The sequence below is a fragment of the Canis aureus genome, chromosome 31 (genome assembly GCF_053574225.1).
Source record: "Canis aureus isolate CA01 chromosome 31, VMU_Caureus_v.1.0, whole genome shotgun sequence".
Classification (NCBI taxonomy): domain Eukaryota; kingdom Metazoa; phylum Chordata; class Mammalia; order Carnivora; family Canidae; genus Canis; species Canis aureus.
In genome coordinates, this window is record NC_135641.1 from 14,378,304 (window position 1) to 14,396,712 (window position 18,409).

General features: G+C 44.5%; 1 long non-coding RNA gene across 1 annotated transcript; it reads right to left on the reverse strand.

The window, feature by feature from the left end:
• Positions 1–12,217: 12,217 nt before the first annotated feature.
• LOC144302375 (uncharacterized) lies at positions 12,218–16,097 on the reverse strand. The gene is made up of 2 exons (XR_013369229.1): positions 15,884–16,097; positions 12,218–15,730 (listed from the first exon to the last, which is right to left on the reverse strand). It is a non-coding gene; the product is annotated as an uncharacterized LOC144302375 (long non-coding RNA).
• Between the last annotated feature and the right edge of the window lie 2,312 nt (positions 16,098–18,409).

Sequence of the window (18,409 nt, forward strand, 5' to 3'; positions counted from 1 at the left end):
TTTCAGTCAGAATAAAGTGCTTAGTTATTTGACCAGCATGGTGTGGTGCTGTGCACACCCAACACTTTAAGACCATCCATGCATGTGATCGTGACTCTTGAAAACACTCTTTATTGTTAGTATGGAATATGTGACATTCACCTGGCAAATAAATCCAAATGCCTATTTTCATTCAAAAAATGAGAGCATGCTTTCTACAAGAATGGACTAGAGAGTTGTATCAGACCCTCACTTCTCCTTACTACTCTGCAATATGTTGACCAGACTGTAGTCCTCAGCTAGCTGTTGGGTGAACTCTCTGGAAAAACAGAACAGTGATCTTTTGTGAATGTATTGCTTCCTCCTCCTTGAATCAGGCTTCCATTGTCCTCACAGTCTTTATGTGTCTAACTGGGGTCTTTATGAGAATTACCGAGCCAGGTTAGAAGAGTACCACCAGTTCCGTGGGCTGGTATGTGGAATGCTCAGATTTGGCAAAATTCTTTCCCACAAGAGGTTTCAATTTGTCCACATGCCCTCTTGGTGTCTGATTTCAAGACACGATGTGCTGATTTATCTCCAATGCCAGTTCAGCAGCCACAAAGCCTTCACTCAAAAGATTAGACACAATTCTTTCAGATCAGATGTGCTGCTGTTTGTAGCTCTGGCAGGGTGTCGGATAACCGGATAACAGCCATTAGAGAAGGCTGCCATGACTCAGGCATCTCTGCTAAGAAAAAAGCTCTCCTTTCTGTCTTCCCAAGAGAAGAGCAGCTGTGGCACAGTGCTCTGCACCAAGCCCCCATCCCTGCAGTGTTTCTCATAATTGTCTCCATAATCACGTTTGACAAAAATGGAAGGGATGCCTGAAGACTGGACTTATGACAGGTACGAGCCCAAGCCATGCCAGTCTGCTTTATTTTCAAAAGTTTGCAATTATCTCTAATGACAAGTATTTTCTTTTTCTGCAACCAACCTTACTTTTCAGGGAACAGTGTATGTAGGTAAGTATTTAAAAAGTAAAATATGTGAGCAAGATATGTTTCATACACATTTTCTGGAAGAAACATGTCCAAGGCAAAGGGACATGCATGGAATTTTGGGTTTCTTTCCAGCTAATGAAATGCTGTTAATTAATCAGTCCACTTGTCTAAGTTTTATGGATAGGAAACTAGGCCCATGGGGTAGGCTCTGAGGGGTCACAGAGTGGGCCCATGGTAGAACCAGGATGAAGACCAGGGCTTACCAGTTTGTCTTCCAACACACTTTAACACAGCTGTTAGCACCAAAACCTGAATGTCTCTCATTTGATTTTTTAGACAAGAGTAAAGTCAAATGTGAAGACTTCGAATATCCTTACCTGAACAATCAAATAGCTCACAAAGTGATGGGTGACTGCTGAAGTTACATGCATGTGTGTCCTAACAGCTTACTTAGGTTATGGAGGTGAGGAAAGCAAGCCCCACCTCAAAACAGGCAGCTCAGTAATGCAAGGATGACAACACAGCAGCTCACATGATGAAGGAAGGGGAGCAGGTCCTGCCAGAGGTGGAGGAGTGAGGAGAGCGAGGGGTCCTGAAACCAAGGGCTGATGTCCAGGTCCACTCTTGTGTAACAAAGGGTCTATTCTAACACCAAAGTAGAGCAGGGAAGGGAAATAATAAGCATATGACAAAAACCAATAAAATAGAAAACAGAAAATCAATAAATAAAATCAACTAAAGCAAAGGTTGATTCCTTGAGATGATCAATGAAATTGTCAAATCTCTCTCTAGACTAAGTAGAAAAAAGAGAGAGAAGACACAGATTACTGATGTCATGAATGACACAGGAGCATCACTACTGCCCCAACAAACAATAAAAAGAAATATAACAGGATATTATGAAGCACTCTGTGTGGATGAATTTAAGAACTTAGCTGAAATAAACATATTTTGTGAAAAATACAAAATACTGAAATATCTAAAGTAGCAAAATTCACTCAGGAAGAAATTGACAAACTAAATAGCCCTGTATCTTTAAAAAAAAAAAAATAAGCTTCATTAAAAACTCTTTCCACAAAAAAAGTCAAGTCCATCCAGATAGCTTCACTGGTGAATTGCAGAAAATATTTGAAAGAAATAATACCTATTCTACACAAACTCATCCAGCATGAGGCCAGCATTACCTTCCTGATTCTATAACCAGGCAAAAGTATGAGAGGAAATAAAACCAGAGTCTGATAACTTTCAGGAAATTAGATGTAAATATATTGAACAGATTTCTTTTTAATATTTATTTATTTATTTATTTATTTATTTATTTATTTATTTAGAGAGGCAGAGACACAGGCAGATGGAGAAGCAGGCTCCATGCAGGGAGCCCGACGTGGGACTCGATCCCGGGTCTCCAGGATCACACCCCAGGCTGCAGGCGGCGCTAAACCGCTGAGCCACTGGGGCTGCCCTTGAACAGAATTTTATTAAATCAAGAAAGAAATATATAAAAATGTTAAGACATCATGACTAAGTACGGATGCAAGGTTGATTTTTATTTGGAAATTAATCAATGTAAATAATATATGTCTTAAAATGTAAAGTTAGCTCAAAAGATGTAGAAAAGAACATTTGACAAAATGTAACATATTCTTGTTGTAAAACTTTTAGCAAAACAGGAATAGAAGGAAACTTCTGCAATCTAGTGATGGGAGTCTAAAAAACTTACATCTAACTCCATATTTAATGGCAAAAAACCCTGAATATTCTACGTAACAGGAAAATGACACATATTCCACTCTCATGTCTAGTATTCAACAGTATTCTGGAAGTCCCAGCAGTGACGTGATGATAAAGTGAAATAAAACCATATGAACTGAGGAGAAAAAATAAAGCAAATCTGATCATTTATGCAGAAAATTCTAAGGAATGTACAAAAAGATATTAGGAATAATGAGTGAATTTAGTTTGCTGGATACAGAGTAGCAACAAAAAATCAGAGGTAGAAAAAATATATTTACAATAACATTAAAATATTGTTAAAATGGAGACAAATTTGACAAAAAGTATATAGGATCTATCAATAGAAAACACTGCTGGGAAGACTGAAAGATATGAATAAATACTACACTCATGGCTCAGAAGAATTCAATATTGTCAAGATGCCAATTCCTTCCAAATTCATCATTATATTCATCACAGATCCAGCCAAAAATCCTAGTAGAATTTTTTTGTAGACGTGAAAAAGTTGATTGTAAAATTATATGGAAATGCAAAAGACCTAAAATAGCCAAAGCAATTTTGAATTAGAACAACGTTAAAGGATTTATGCTATGTTAAATCTGGACTTATTATAAATTTATAATCAAAATAGTTTTGGATTTGCATAAAGGTAAAGGGTGAGTGAATGGAAAAAAATTAGAGAATCCTGAAATGGATTCACACATATGTGGTTAACTGATTTTCAACCAAGGCACTAGGCATTTTAGTAGAGAAAAGGTAATCTTGACAAATGGTGCAGAAGGATAACTTCCTCTTTACCTCACACCAAAGTCCAGTCAGAATCTGAACTTCTAAGGACAAAACTGGAATCTAGAGTTGAACAAAGACAGTGACCACAGAATTCCATACCTACCCTAGTCATTATTAGTGAGTAAAGAGAAAAAGAACATTTTGTGATATGTAGTTTTAGAAACCTGCGTGAACTTGAGGGGAAAAAAAATAGCTAAGAAAATTCTTTAGCCATTAAAAAATTGAATCAGTAAAAGGGTCTCTGTCTGTATAGAAAAATTAAGTATCCAGGACAAAGTCCTGAGAGTTAAAACCATATCACTTGTTAATTCTTTAACTATATGTTAATAAAATTCTTTCTTTCTTTTTTTTTTTTTTTTTTTTTTAGATTTTATTTATTTAGTTGAGAGACAGAGTGAGAGAGAGAGAGACAGAGAGAAGGAGATAGCATAAGCCGGGACAGAGGGAGAGGGAGAAGCAGATGCCCCACTGAGCGGGAAGCCTCATGCGGGGCTCAATCCCAGGACCCTGAGATCATGACCTGAGCCAAAGGTAGACGCTTCATGGACTAAGCCACCCAGGCAACCCTGTAGTTCTAAGCTATAATGTAATTATAAAGAAATCGATATACAAATAGATTAAAATGGTAATAAAAAGTACTTACTATAGCATTCCAATTCACTTAAATGCACACAAACTGGGAAGAAAAGCAAAAGTTGGTCCAAGATCTCTGAAAGCTGGAGAAAGAGGGAGGCATGAAGGTATTCAATGAGGAATGCAGGCACAAATGTCCCATTAAACAATGGGAAGATAACATATGGAGAGTGCTGCAGAATGGAATTTTTGAATTATTGGCAGGGGAAGTGGTGGTATTTTATGGCATTAAATATGATCTGTAAACAAATCAGTTATGGACTCTGTACATCCAGCAATGTGGTACCAAAATACACAAGGCAAAACTCTTACAAATGGAGTCCAAGGAGAGTTTGATGAACTATAACCATATAAGGAAACTATTACAGCTCTTTCGAGTTTTGACAAATAATTCAATAATAATCACAACTACAACTACACACACAGACACTCACACTCTCACATTTTCACACATTCTCACACATTTAATTTTGAATAACGATGAAAATGCTTGATCCAACAGGGATTAATATATAGAAAAGTCCACATCCACAGATACTATATTTTATTTGACATACACCCAAATATTAATCATATAGAACATCTTAACAAATTTCCACAAGTACAAAGTACAGACTGCATTCTTTTATCAGAAAGCCATAAACCTAGAATCGATAATATAAGAGGGTTGAACATCTATCTGGATAGAGAAGCGGGCTCCTCTACATGCCTCTTGAACCAAATAGAACTGAAATCTGAGATTAAAAATTAGTTAGAAATGAATACAAATCAGAAAATTTCACTTTACAGACTTAGAGAATCTGGCTAAAGCCATCCTTAGAGGATGAATCATAACCTCAAATGTTTTCATTATTCAGTAAGGCGTGTAATATGTGTACGCAGTTATAATATGTACACTTAAGTCTAGGAAAAGCAGCAAGAAATAAAATCTGTACTTGCCAGATTATTACCTTATTCAAACAATTAAAAACAGGGATGCCTGGGTGGGTCAGCAGTTGAGCATCTGCCTTTGGCTCGGGGCGTGATCCTGGAGTCCAGGGATCAAGTCTCATATCGGGTTCCCAGCAGAAAGCCTGCTTCTCCCTCGCCTGTGTCTCTCATGAATAAATAAATAAAATCTTTTTTAAAAAAATAAAAACAATCAAAAAGCCATGGGAAACAAATAAATGTGTTGCAGTAAAATATTACCAGGGACTGTACTTAACTAACGGTATCATCCTGTGCCAAAACTTTTTTTTTTCCTCTGGAAATTCTGTAGTTATTAGGCTTTATATATTTATATTTCAAAGAAAGTCAAACTATCTAGGCTTCTACCTATGAATTACAAACTGCAGGCTACTTGCCATTTGAAATTTTAAAAACAAAGAGATATCAAGTCATGAAGATGTTCAATTAAGTTCTTAATGGCACAAAAAGCAAATTCCCCTAGAATTACCAAAAAGCCTTCTTATATGTTCCCATCCCAGCCTCTTATTATAATGGTAGGATTTATGTTTCTATTAATTTTACTGATTGTGAGATACTCAAATATTAGTAAACTGCTTGTTATTCTTCTTCAGGTAGATTTTCTGTGTATTTTAGGTTGGCTTTTGAACACCTCCTTACTACGTTCATTCCGTTATCCAATCATAAGCCAGCACCTTGTCTCATTTGAGCACGATGCTCAGTTTGGCTTCTGTAGTTCTTTCTCTGTGCCCATAACCATGGGGGTTTTACAGATTTCTAACTCTGCACAGACTGCTCTCTATCCTGTTATAGTAAAATCTCACTTATGAATCCTTCAGAATCAAAGTCTCCTATAAGGTGGTCGATGACATCTCAGATGCTGGGTAGTGGAGACAGGGTTTGGGGACCCCGTCCACCCTAACCAGGCATCCCCCAGTCGGCCTGAGGATGTTCTGCTAGAACCAAAAGGGACCCCAACAATCTCCCACTAGGTGCCAGGCCTGGAGCCAGCAGAAGCAGGAATGGCCACAGCTGAGGGGAAGGGGCCTTCCATGGAGCACCCCCCTCCCACGGCTGATGGGGCACACCTGGACACTCCACTGGAACCCTGTTGGTCTGGTCAGGGTCTAGGGCTGCAGGTATAGAAAGGGGCCTTACATCTGGAAAGTCCTAGGAGCCTTCTCCAAAGTGGAGGCCTTCCAGAGAAAGTATAGCGGGAATAGATCCCAGTGTAGATGCCTCCTCTTGGAACAAGGTGGGCTGGGACCAGGGAAAAGCAAATTCCAGAGCAAAATAAGCTGTTTTGTCAACAAGATTGAGAGTGTTAGTCATCATGGAGGCATTCCAAGGCCTGCCCTGCCCTGCACAAGTGCTCTGAGGGTTGAGACTGAACAGAGGACAGGGTTTCCCACTTTGCTGAGACCTGTTTCTCCAACTCCCCTCTCCACCTGAGAGCATGCAGTGAGTGTACCGCAGGCCCCCAGAGGGTTCAGGAGCACGAGAGGTGATAGAGTAAGGCCCTGTGGGGTGTCAAGGGCCACACGGTAAGTGGGGCCTCTTGGGGCCAGGCCTTCCTCACTAGGAGGCCCTCGGGCCAGGAAGGTGAGGTGCTCCCTCCATGGAGTGACTCTGGCCAGCACGCTGGACTCAGAGGTACTACCTGTGTCTGAGCAGCATCCGCCCAACCAGGGTAGTCCAACAGTGGTGGAAGGCTTCCAGGTAAGGAATGTGCCAGTGCCTCTGTGGAAGACAGCAGGTCTGAGACTCCAGGAGCCATGCTTCTGTCCTCGTCCCCACCAGCTGGCTGTACGGTGTGCCGCTTACAAACCAGCAGACACTTGTAGTGTAAGAGAAGTGGATTCCTCCCAGGAATAGTGGCTCCAGGGTGGAGGGAGGCAGAGGCCCTGAGGCAGGAGGATGAGGCTGGAGTTTCAAGGCCCGGCACCCACAGGACATCAGGCACCCTGCAGCAGGGTCAGCAGGAGAAGCCTCTTCTAGAAGTTTCTGGGAGCTGGGGTAAGCCTAACTGTGAGCAAAGGAAGCATAGGGAACAGGGTCAGGGCTGCCAAGAGGCGTTTGTCTCCTGCTCTCTTGACGCTCCGTGCTGTCACGTCCCCTGGTGGCAGCGTGCCCGTGTCTCCCTTCCAGAAATTCCACAAGGTCTGACATGTTCCCTGTACTCATCCCCAGAGAAAGGCCCTGGAGCTTCCTGCACAGAGGCCCAAGGCTGCGGCTCCCCTCAAGCCCTGGCCCTCAGCTGCCAGGAGTCCTGGGAGGGAGCTGTCTCATGGTGACCCCACATTCCCACGGCCTGGAGGTTGGTGGTGGTATGACTGGGGTGACATGGGGAGGCTGGGCCGAGACCTGAGCCTTTTGCTCTTGGGCGAGTTCAGCCTGCACAGTCTCATGAGGGAGAAGGCGGGTCGCGTTCCTCCCAGCTCACTTCTTCTTTTGGACAGTGGATAAGATGTGGCAGGCTGGCGTCTGGGATGTTCACGCCTGTTCCTCCCTCCCTAGTGAGGAGGTCAGTGTGAGCTAAATGGTGATAAAGGGTAATGTTATTACCTACCAACAAAGGAGGGCAAAGGAAGGTGGTCTATTGCAATATTTGAGCTAAATAGGACACCCACCCTCTCCAGATTGTGTAAATTTTTAAAAAATGAATTATCTTGAAGTGATGACCCACATATTCTCAACTGTAAGGTTGAAGGCGTTATGTGTTACTGCCCCCAACAAGTCAAGAGTAGTGTTGATTATTTTATTACTCCCACAAAAGCAGGCCATAGCCTAGTGGGAGGGCTGGGCTCCATGACTCCTTGGAGACCCCCACTAACCACCAGCTCTGCTGCGATCATAGCCTACAGTCACTGCTCCTGCCACTCTGATCACACATCTCCGCTGCGACTTCACTCAACTATTCCTTCAGACAAGTTCTAGCAAGTTACTCTACACTTTCCTTGAGGCAAAGATGAAATGAGCTGAACAAACTGGACTCCAAACAGGCCTGTCTGCTTCAGCAGGTGGCAAGGGCAGAAATATGGGTCCAAATTGGGGAGATTTCCATTTTATGAGAAGTAGAGGGACTCAGAAGTGGGCACATTTTCACCCCGTTGACCACCAGGAGGGGGGTCATCTCACCTGCCCTGGCCTCGGTGATGGGGAAGGCGGACCCAGAGTCCACCCCACCCCACTCAGCTCACGTGGGCTAGCCATGGGTCGGGCTCCTTCTCTCCTTCTCATGAGGTTCTCCTTCCCCTTGACATAAATAAACATCACATGTAAATCGAAATCTTACTGTAACTGGTAGACAATAGGATTTTAAAAAGTCTGAGAACAGGATCAACATCTTGTTATAATATTATGTTCTGATTTAAACAATTTTGAGTTCTTGTGAGGATTCCTCATGAAATATCTAGTTCATATGTGATACAAGCCCCAACTGAGATTAAAACAAAAAGCAAAACAAAACGAAACAAACAAAAAAACCCAACAACAACTTGACACTACTCAAACAGGACTTTCTTATTAACCAACAGGAACAATTAGGAAATGTTTCAAGTAACTTTAATCTCTGTGCTTGAATACACATTGTTCATTTTCCTCTGTCAACAAATACAGGCTGCTGTTTTGAGCGGATTTCCATATGCTAATTTACCTATTTCCCTTCCTGAAAGACTATAGTTTCCTGACTGTTAATTCCAGCTGACACGGAATGGTTTTGCTTTTCATTCTCTGCAAAATAATGTATCGTTGCAAAGTGATTTATAATAAACAGTATGTAGGAAAGAACTGCAATGCTGATTGTTCCTGACAACCAAAAATGCATTATTAATGAAATAATATTAGCAGCATCCTGGACGCAAGCTGATTGTGTAGTTTATTTTCTGTTCTGAAGCTCAATCCTTACTTTCTGTTCAGAGCTTCTTGGAGATGGATGATCCTTGCTGAGAGGCGTGCAGTTGTACATGCGTGCCACACGGAGAGGCAAATGTGTGGTGAATAAGGAGTGATCGCTTTTTCCTGGAATTGTGGCTAGCACTGTATTACATTAACATTATTTTTCGGCTTTCCTTCAACTCAGTAAACCTTGATTATCTTGAATCAGAGGCCCTTCAAACCACACAGTGTATACCTAATAAAGATGATTTTTTAAAGAAATATCTCATTCTAGGATCATAAATGGAAGTAACATGAAGTGTCAAGACACAGATGCACTTCATTCCACCAGTTCCAAATTTATAGCCAGCACGAAAATGGAAGAAAGAACCAAAATCTGAAGTCGAACTCTGCATTATGTCAATTTGTGTGATGGAATCTGGGGAAATCAGTAATTTATCCCAACAAAATCCATAGCTTCACAGCAAATGCAATCGTGTAAAGCTCCAGAAAGATGTTCTGATTGGATCTGGTGGTAAACTACTCCACGTTTTAAGCTTACTAATTATACAAAACTTAATATTTTATTTCATCCATTCACTCCAATTTCTGTTCCTTAATCCACTGAAATATTTGTGCTTCTCATCAAATTATGATGCTTCTTATAAGGCACCGGCCTCCATTGTCATTGGGCTCTGTATTAATTGTGGTATGAACTTTATTGAATTTACTGAGTGCTTTGCTGGAGAGTCTCCAAACACTAACAGGCAAATGAAATTAAATAGAAAGGGTCAGCTATATTTAAGAGCATCGTGTAAGTGCTCTAGGGACTGGGTATAATTAAAGAGGCTGTAAACCAAAACACCAAGTACAAATGTCACTCTCACCTGAATGTGCCCATCGGACGGGGAATTCGAGCAGGATACAGCACTGAGCAGACTGTCTGCAGCCCAAATGGAAGGATGTTTAAGGGAAGATGGGCTTTCAAACAGGATGGAATAGATGCCTGGAGAACCCGGAGCTGCAGGTAAAGGCTGTGTGGCAAGCTGGACTCTTTCCCCATGAATTCAAGAGTGCCCTGGACACCTTTCCTCGATGTACCTCATTCAGCTAGTGCCCTTTGCCAGAAAGGCTGCAGACACAAACTTTTGAAATACTTCCTCTTTCAAAACACTATTATCTAGACAACTGCTGGAAAGCAGAAATCTTTGCCTTGTTCATCCCGATTTCGATCACCAACAAATGCCTGGAACATAGTAAAACCTGCAAGACTAATGAATGGGTAAACGAGCAAAGAAATAATTAAAGTTATAAGAAACAAAACATTTTTACAGAATGGGAAATACTTTGGTCACCTAAACATTACCACCATCTTCCTATCCATTTCTTCTTCTTATCTGTTTTCTGCAGGGCTTCTCCACGACCAGTGTGGAGACACAGTTCAGATGCCACACAGTGATGGAACGAGGCTGTAATCTTTCTCTGAGAGACAGCCGTGATGTCTTGACCACAGCTCAGCTGACACACACCCACTAAGTGGTATACCTCAAAAACATGCCTTCGTGACTCAGCCCCGACTGCAGGAAACCCCAGTGCACCTGACCTATGGCTGGAGCAGCCATGGTCACTGGGCCAAGGGAAGGCCACTGCCCTTCTGATCTCGGAGTTCTGAGGATCGTGGGAGCTCTGAGCCCTCCTTCACACAACCAGACTCTGAGGCCTCTGGAGCAACACGAAGGGGGAGCATCTCTGTCTGAAGGATGTGACCGTGCTGCACTCGGCCCAGCTGCAGAGCATATGCACAGAGCATGATACAGGTTGTTGCAAACACTGGAGCAAAGCCGATGTGCACACACAGATGAGGAGAGGGTCAGATCACCCTGGACCTCGGGCAAGATGATGAGGCTTCCCCTTCACATAGGATGGCAATTGTCTTTCTTTTTTTTTTTTCAATAATATTTATGAAATATACATAAGCATCATAGATTATATGCTCTACTATATATGTATGTAAGTTTTACATACATTATTTTAAATGTTGGAGCAGAATATTTTATGAAAATTCTTAATTCCATTTGGGCCTGAGCCTTCATTCATTTGCTTTGAAAGCATGAAAGCAGCTGGGCAGAAGGTTAACACAGAGGGTCAGCATGAGCAAGATAGTAAAGGACCCTCCAGACCCACTCAGGGGACTGCCATGGGTCAGTGTGGGTGAGTGCAGAGTATAATGTCTTGTCAATACGATGCTTTCTTTGGAAAAATCAATCCACCAAATGCATTTCCATGTGCTCATCAGATTCACCACTGATTTTGTGGAGAACATTCAAGCCAGGTTGGAAAATGCAGGAGAGGGAGGTATAAGGTTCATCTGCTAACAGTCTGGAAAGCAGCCTTACCGCTGGCAAAGATCACATGACTCTCAGGGCATTTTGTAACAATCCTATTGGGGTGCCTCTTGCCTGCTGGGCTGGCTGATGAGTGGGGGGCACTCACAGATGTCCCAGCTAGCAACAGCCTTGAGTCCCTCCCCACTGGCTGGGGAGACCAGGGAGGCAGGGGCTCATCCCCCTCTCATGGGAGGGTGCCTCTGAAAAGCGGCCCAAGGTACAAGGTATGGGCAGTACAGTAGTGGCCACAGGCTCCCAATGCTGCATGGAGTTCTCAGAGCAAAGCAGAGTTCTGGAAGACAGCAGGTCTCCACCCACAGGGGGAGTTTTAAATAACATCATTGCCAAGGTCCCAACCTCGGCCAGGTGAGTAGAATTTCTCCAGGTAAGCCCCCAGTGTCTGAGTGGAGAATGAGCCCTATGTGGACTACAGGGATGGCAGCCCAAGCAGACGGTTGCCCTGAGCTAAGAAGGGCCTGGGGAGGCTCCCTGACCCACGCAAGGAGCTGCCTTGCTCAGTATGGGTTGGGGTGGAAGCTTCTCAGTGCAGATGCCCCTGAGTGATGAAGCTGAGTTTGAGGGAGCCAAGCCAGGAACCAGGGTCCTGGACACCTGTGCATGGCCCTTCTGGGTCATGCGGTTATTCGGAGGAGCACTGTGGGGCAGGGGTCTCAAGGGAGAACGTTGGCTTGGGTGCTGATGGGTGCTGTCCAGACAAACAATGCATGTGTGAGCAGGGAGAGATCATTTTTGGACGGAATTTGAGAGGTTCAGTCTCTTACTGGGTTAATGTAACAGATGAACAATTAGGGTAAGTGGTTTTCTGATTGTCACCAAAAATGTGCCAGTGCAACAAGAATGCCTGGAGTAATATGTCAGTGATATGCCTCATTTACATATATGTAAATATTTAATACATTACCATTAATATATAATACACATCATGTATATTATTATACATAGCATACTGTACATAATATACATAGGATCTATTTACACTAATATACAATTACATACTTAATTTACATATACAATTGATTAAAAATTATACACCCAGGTTCCTCCTGGAAGACAGCGGGTTACCCCATGAAATATGGTTGCCCACTAGTATGGTCATCTTAGCAAAAAACAAGGCCAGCTCTTACACAGAGAAAGTAACATGTCCCCCTAACAAATAGTGGGAAGCAAGCCCCCACTGTCCCCATGACAAAGGAGGAGTGAAGATAAAAGGCAGTAATCCTCAACAGGAAGGGACGCCACACTATACTTCATAGCCTCTAGTTTCAGAGTTGGAAAGAGCGCCCCTAAGACAATCCAGAAGCTTCTCATTCTCCAGGGAGATAGCAGACCCAGTTTCATGCTTCTGGACGTCCAGCTTCACATCTGCACATCATTCCAAATTGTATCTAACTCTAAAGAAAGTTACCTGACCCTTATGCCAGCTTGGCTTGGTGACCTCATGGCGAGCCGCAGATTACAGGATCAAGCGTGGGGACCTTGTTCTGCATAAAGCCAGGACTCCCCCATCAAGGTCACGGTAAAATCACCTCAATACGCGCTGGCCTCATCAAGCTCGAAGCCCAGTGTTCCTTTCCAGTTGTGTAGATCACACAACATTGTTGTACATCACTGGCACTTTTTGACAAGGTTGTCACAGGCATAAACACAAATGACTAAAAGCAAGTTGTAGAATTACGAGAAAACGTGTCTTCTACTATTGATTGATTGGTCGTTCCTGGATGATGTTCTCATGCCATTTCCTGGGAAGTAGAAAGAGTTTAAACATTGGTGAACGTAGTCCATCCACCCCAAAGTCCATCTGGGTAAGAGCACACTCCCACGATGCCTCCTCCATTTGGTATGGATGCAGCCAGGTGGCCCTGAGGCCGAAAGCACCTCACCATCCAGGTTTCCATGAGGCAGCACGCATTGTGACAGATGCCCAGAATGCAGTGTTTCGTGAACAGAAACTCTGTTCTGCTTTTCTAATATAATCCTGTTTTCTATTCATAGATGTTCATATACTCATAGAATACTCTGGAAAAACAGACAAGGCCTCTAGTCAGGGCTTAGGGAAAAGCTCTTTTACTTTTACCTTACACGCTTTGTATTTAAACTTTCACCAACAGCATTTATTTTCCACACCCTGTCCCCCAAACAAACAAACAAACAAAAATACCCAGCTAACGAACAAACTGCATTCCAGCTCTGCCACTGGCTTTGGGGTCTCACCTTAGTGAGACCCCAGTCCGCTTGGAAAACGCGGGCCAAGACACCCGGTTTGTACCTAGAACCCGCACCCTCCCTGCCTTGTCCCTGAATTTCCATGCGCCCCGGGGCCTATTCCTCTTCTCGACCCTTCGGTGAACCAGGAGGCGCCACGTGACTCGAAGTCATCTGACAAATGAACTACAACCTAATGTTATGTGCTATTCAAATAGCATAAGCCAGAGAGGGAACTTGGCCCCACTTCCCTCTCCCGAGCTGTCACGCCCAATAGATTCCAGCCATCTTATTAAAACATGGGACCGTTGTCGTGATTTACTCGAGGCAGGCCTGATGGAGCTCGTCACTTGCGGGACAGGAGGTCTCGTTCAGCTGGAGACCATCCGGGGGGCAGCTCTGGTGAAGGCGGACGTGCCGTGGGGAGGCAGAGGCGTCACCCTGCAGCCCAGGGAGACTGGGGCTGGAAACACATCATTAGTCACCGCTACTCAGAAGACCAGCACTTCCTTGAGTATCTTAACGCGCCGCTCGTGGATATTCTCTCTGATGTGGTATAAATAATAAATACGTGTGACCGTGGTTAGTGGAATGCAATTTTTTACTTTCATTCCCCTGGAATGGGAACTGCTTTTGAATTATGTTATCATTTATTACAAGGCCCATTGGCGTGCAATCTCCCTTTCTTCTCCTGGCTCCAAACGAGTGTGTACTTAGCATAGATAGTGCAGAACATTTTAATCATGCACTTTAAGAACTTCGTGCCGCATGCATGCACACCAGTGGACACCCAGTTCTGGAGAATGCCTGGTAATCACGGTTTCAGGAATGGGAATGAGTGAATGTCGCCAAATCAAACGCACTTTGCAATTGACCTATTTTGAGGGGAGCAGAATTACTCAGCAGCAGCAGACTCCATCAACGGGTTAATAATTTTACGTGCTATTCTTTTCTGAAAAGGCTTATTTAAATGTTTATCAGTTGTGCAAAGTGGAGCCGCACTGGCGATTCGCTAGGGATGGCTCATCATTGCCTATGCATGGGAGCGTTGTCGGAAGATTAAAATAACATTGAGTATATTCTGTAAATGAAGGAGAGAACTAACAGAAGCCTCTGGAGTCCATTATAAATTTTAATAATACATCAAGGTAATGTAACCGAATAACTGATCTCTAAGGGAAGAAACACAACATTTGGCTAATATTACAATTTAAATTATGAAAACAAAAAGAGCTTTTACTTAATCTTGTCTTTCTGCTTTTATTCTTCAGGCTCTTTTTTATTTTCCCTGAATCCAAAACACCATGTAAACAAATAAAAGTACGGGAGAAAATAAACAGTTTGGCATCTCAGTAGATTAATTAATGCGCTTCAGCCTTGGCACCAGTAGGCGAAAATTATGTGCATAAATAATATCACTAATTAAAAAGATGCAGATTAACATGCAAATAATGTTAATGAGGATCTGCCATTCCAGAGTGGATTCGCATAACATCAACAATTTAATGGGTTGGAAGGCTTGTGTTTGCATTACATTAATAAATTTCAAAGACCTTGCATAAAAAAGTTCTGTCAGAGCCTCTGTTTCCCACTTGTGAGTTATAAATTCTGTGGGCAGTAGCAAGCGCTTGTCGGCAGATGCCAAAGTCATTATCCGAAAGACTGTTGAGAGGGTGCCACGTGCCAGCGTGACCAGCTGTTGGGAACTGGGCAGTAGGCATTATTCCGTGCCAATTATTCATATTATTTGGGTAGTCTTGATATTTATTTAAACTGATTAATATTTTGTGCTCTGCATCTTGATCTGGAGGGAAATCATTTTAAGCGAGCAAAGTTTAAAACAAAACAAAACAAAACAGAAACAACAACAACAACCCTTATCAGCCTTTGATGCGTCAGGGAAGTCGAATGCATAATGAGACTGATTAAGCAGACATAATTCCCAACCACAGACAAAAACAACATAAAGTGTCTTTAATGATGTCATATAATGTTGAAATAAAGTATTACGGCATTCAGTTCCGAGTGTATCATAATACATCGGGCTCTGTTTGAAAATGACAAGGCTTGCCTGCTGCAAAACGCTGCTTGCCTGCTTCTGGCTGCATGTGGGGTGATGCTTCCGCGGATGGAGTTGGGAGGTGAAGCGCCAAGACTGGAGGAGGCCACGGGAACTCCTTCCTAAAACACCGCATGACCTTCATCAGTCTCCCTGGGTGGCCCGAGTGCACCGGTCCCCGGGCTGGGGGCTCGCTGGCCGATGCCGAAGCGCCACAGCATGCAGGAATGGCGCTCACGGCGGCAGCCAGCCCCCTGGGTCAACCAAACGCCCACCTTCTGCCAATGAGCTGTCCACGCTCACTCTCTCCAGAGGGAGGGAAAATCTCCTTTCCCTGGAAGCTAGCCGTGAGCATTCCGGGATGCTGTCTACACGGGCCAGAATCAGTGTGGTCAGATCAGGAGGCCACCAGCAACCTTGAGGCCAGGTGAAGCCCCACCCCAAGTGGAGGTGGGATGAGAGGCAGGCTGGGGACGCTCTGAGTTCAACTCCCACACGGAACGGAGTGTTCCTTCCCTGCAAAAGGCAAAGAGCAGGAACTGGTCTCTGCCCGCACTTCCACTTGACCTGTCACGCCTCCAATCCCCCTGCATTCACACCTCCAGCTCCTGGAGCAAATCCCGGCACACACCTCTTTGCAGCCTGCTGATTTAGGACAGCCCTTGGACAGGTTGGCTGCTGACCTCCTGCGGGTTCTGAGCAGGGAAACAAGGTGGTGCTAGGGCTCCTGGCTCTGCTGCTGCCCACCCACCCAGCCCTGGGCAGCTCGGAAGGTGTGGAGGGCCGGCAGGCCAACCCGGGAGAGACTCCCCAGTCCTGCTACCTTCAGAGGGAAACAGAATTAAAGCCTTTATAGCTTCAAATACAGTGCAACGCGGCTGCTCCTCCGTAGAGGGTGCTTCCCAGCTCACATGCTGCCAGCACATGGGCGAGAGAAGGGCTCCGCACCCCGGAATCTTGATACTTAGATGACAGGTGAGCAGTGGAGGGGTTGCACAAGGCAGAGGTGTATCCAGACATTAAGAGTTTCCTCTAGAAGGAAGTGATAGTCACATCTCTGCAATGCCACATGCTGCTTGCATTGTGATTTTTCCATGAGAGGACCTCACTAGAAGGTGAGTATAACAGGGGCAGCAAATACATCCTATTTTCCTTTGTATCGACAGCATCAAACAGGTTCCAGGCTCTCAGGAAGCTGATGATGAGTGGGGAAGGTGGGCGGCCAGGACACCATACCCCCGTTATTCTGGTCAATCCCTGCGAGTCACTGCCGTCCCAAATATTTATGGAGCATGTCTGTGTGCTGGGCACTGCACGGAGCCTCTTCCCTGCAATGTCTCGTGGACTTTCCCTGCAACCTGGGAGCTAGAACACACATTCCTGCCAGGACTCACGCAAAGACTTTCTGATCCTGAGAAGCCTACTCTTTCCTCCAACATGAGCATCTGCCATGATATGGCATTTGGTGTTAAAGGCAGGAAAGTTTGAGTCAAAGGAGACAATAGCATGCCTGACAATTCTAGGTGAAGGTTTCCATCGTGATTACCCAACTGAGCCATATGGACTCAGCTGTTCCCTAAGCTTACTTGTTCTAAGGAGGATGTTCATTTGTCTTCCATCCTCTGGATTATCAGCATTTCTGATGTTGAGAAAACGATGGGTTTTTTTTTTATCATTGGTCTCCAGATTGGTGACAATGGACATGTATAAACACATTCAAAAACAACTCTGAGGTATATGTTTCTAAATACCAAGTGACACACTGTCAGAGGGCCCCTAAGGGTGTACGTGCTCGTGCTGTCTTCAAGCCCATGCTGGTGGTGGTTTAGGGCTTGCCTTTGCACTTGGCACAGCTGTAAAGATGATGGATGAAGGATGGATATTGTGAAGATGAACAGTGCAGTCCGAAGCTGTGCACCTAGCCACACACTCGGGCAGGTTTCGTCGGCACGCTGCCAGCATCTGGAGAGATGGTAGGAAGCATGTGATTCTCCCTGGCTTTTTCCAGGAGCATCTGCTTTGCACAGGGAGGAAGAGGAGGGGAGCCTGTAGAGGGAGGGCCAGGGCAGGGGGGAATCCAACAAGGAGGATGGAGAAAGCATCCCAGGGCCACCTCTCCCAGCCCAGGTCATGGTTCCATGTGTATTTGTGAAGTAAGCTCAAGCTGACCCATTCTGTGGTCCCGGGTTGTGACAATTGTACCGATCTGGTCAGCCGACTGTCCCCCACCCCACCCTACTCTGAAGTTGTTGAGGGCAAAAACTGTCTATGTGTTTTATCCCAGGATCTCACGCAAGTAGAGGGAGATTCGCCTTGGCTGTGACCCCCCAGAGCACCAGCTGCCCGCCTTCTCCCAAGCACACGTCGCAAGGTGCTGCTGGTGGAGTTCGCGCAGACAGGTGCAGAGAGATCAGTTGGCAGATGCTCACATTCTCAGACTGCATCTGGGCTGTTCCTCCCAGGCACCCACTGCCTTTCCTGGGTCACCTCTCCACGTCCTGTGCGAGCACGACATTCGGACGACTGGGTCTCTCAGCAGAACCAAACACATAAACGCCATCCTAATTAGATGCTGTTGGAGCAGAGCCCCCTGGAAACTGGGATGCAGTGCCCCAGGTGAGCCCGGCATGCTCCGGGCCCATCACAGGGATGATCCTGGCTCTGGAACAGGCTGCCCGGCTCAGATCTTGCCTCTGAAGTCCAGGAGCTCATCATGCGTTTGGCTTTAGGGTATAGAATCCTTTCCTTTTCCTTGCTAACTGTATGTGTTTTGAAATATGAGTGTCTCGTTTTAACTCAGA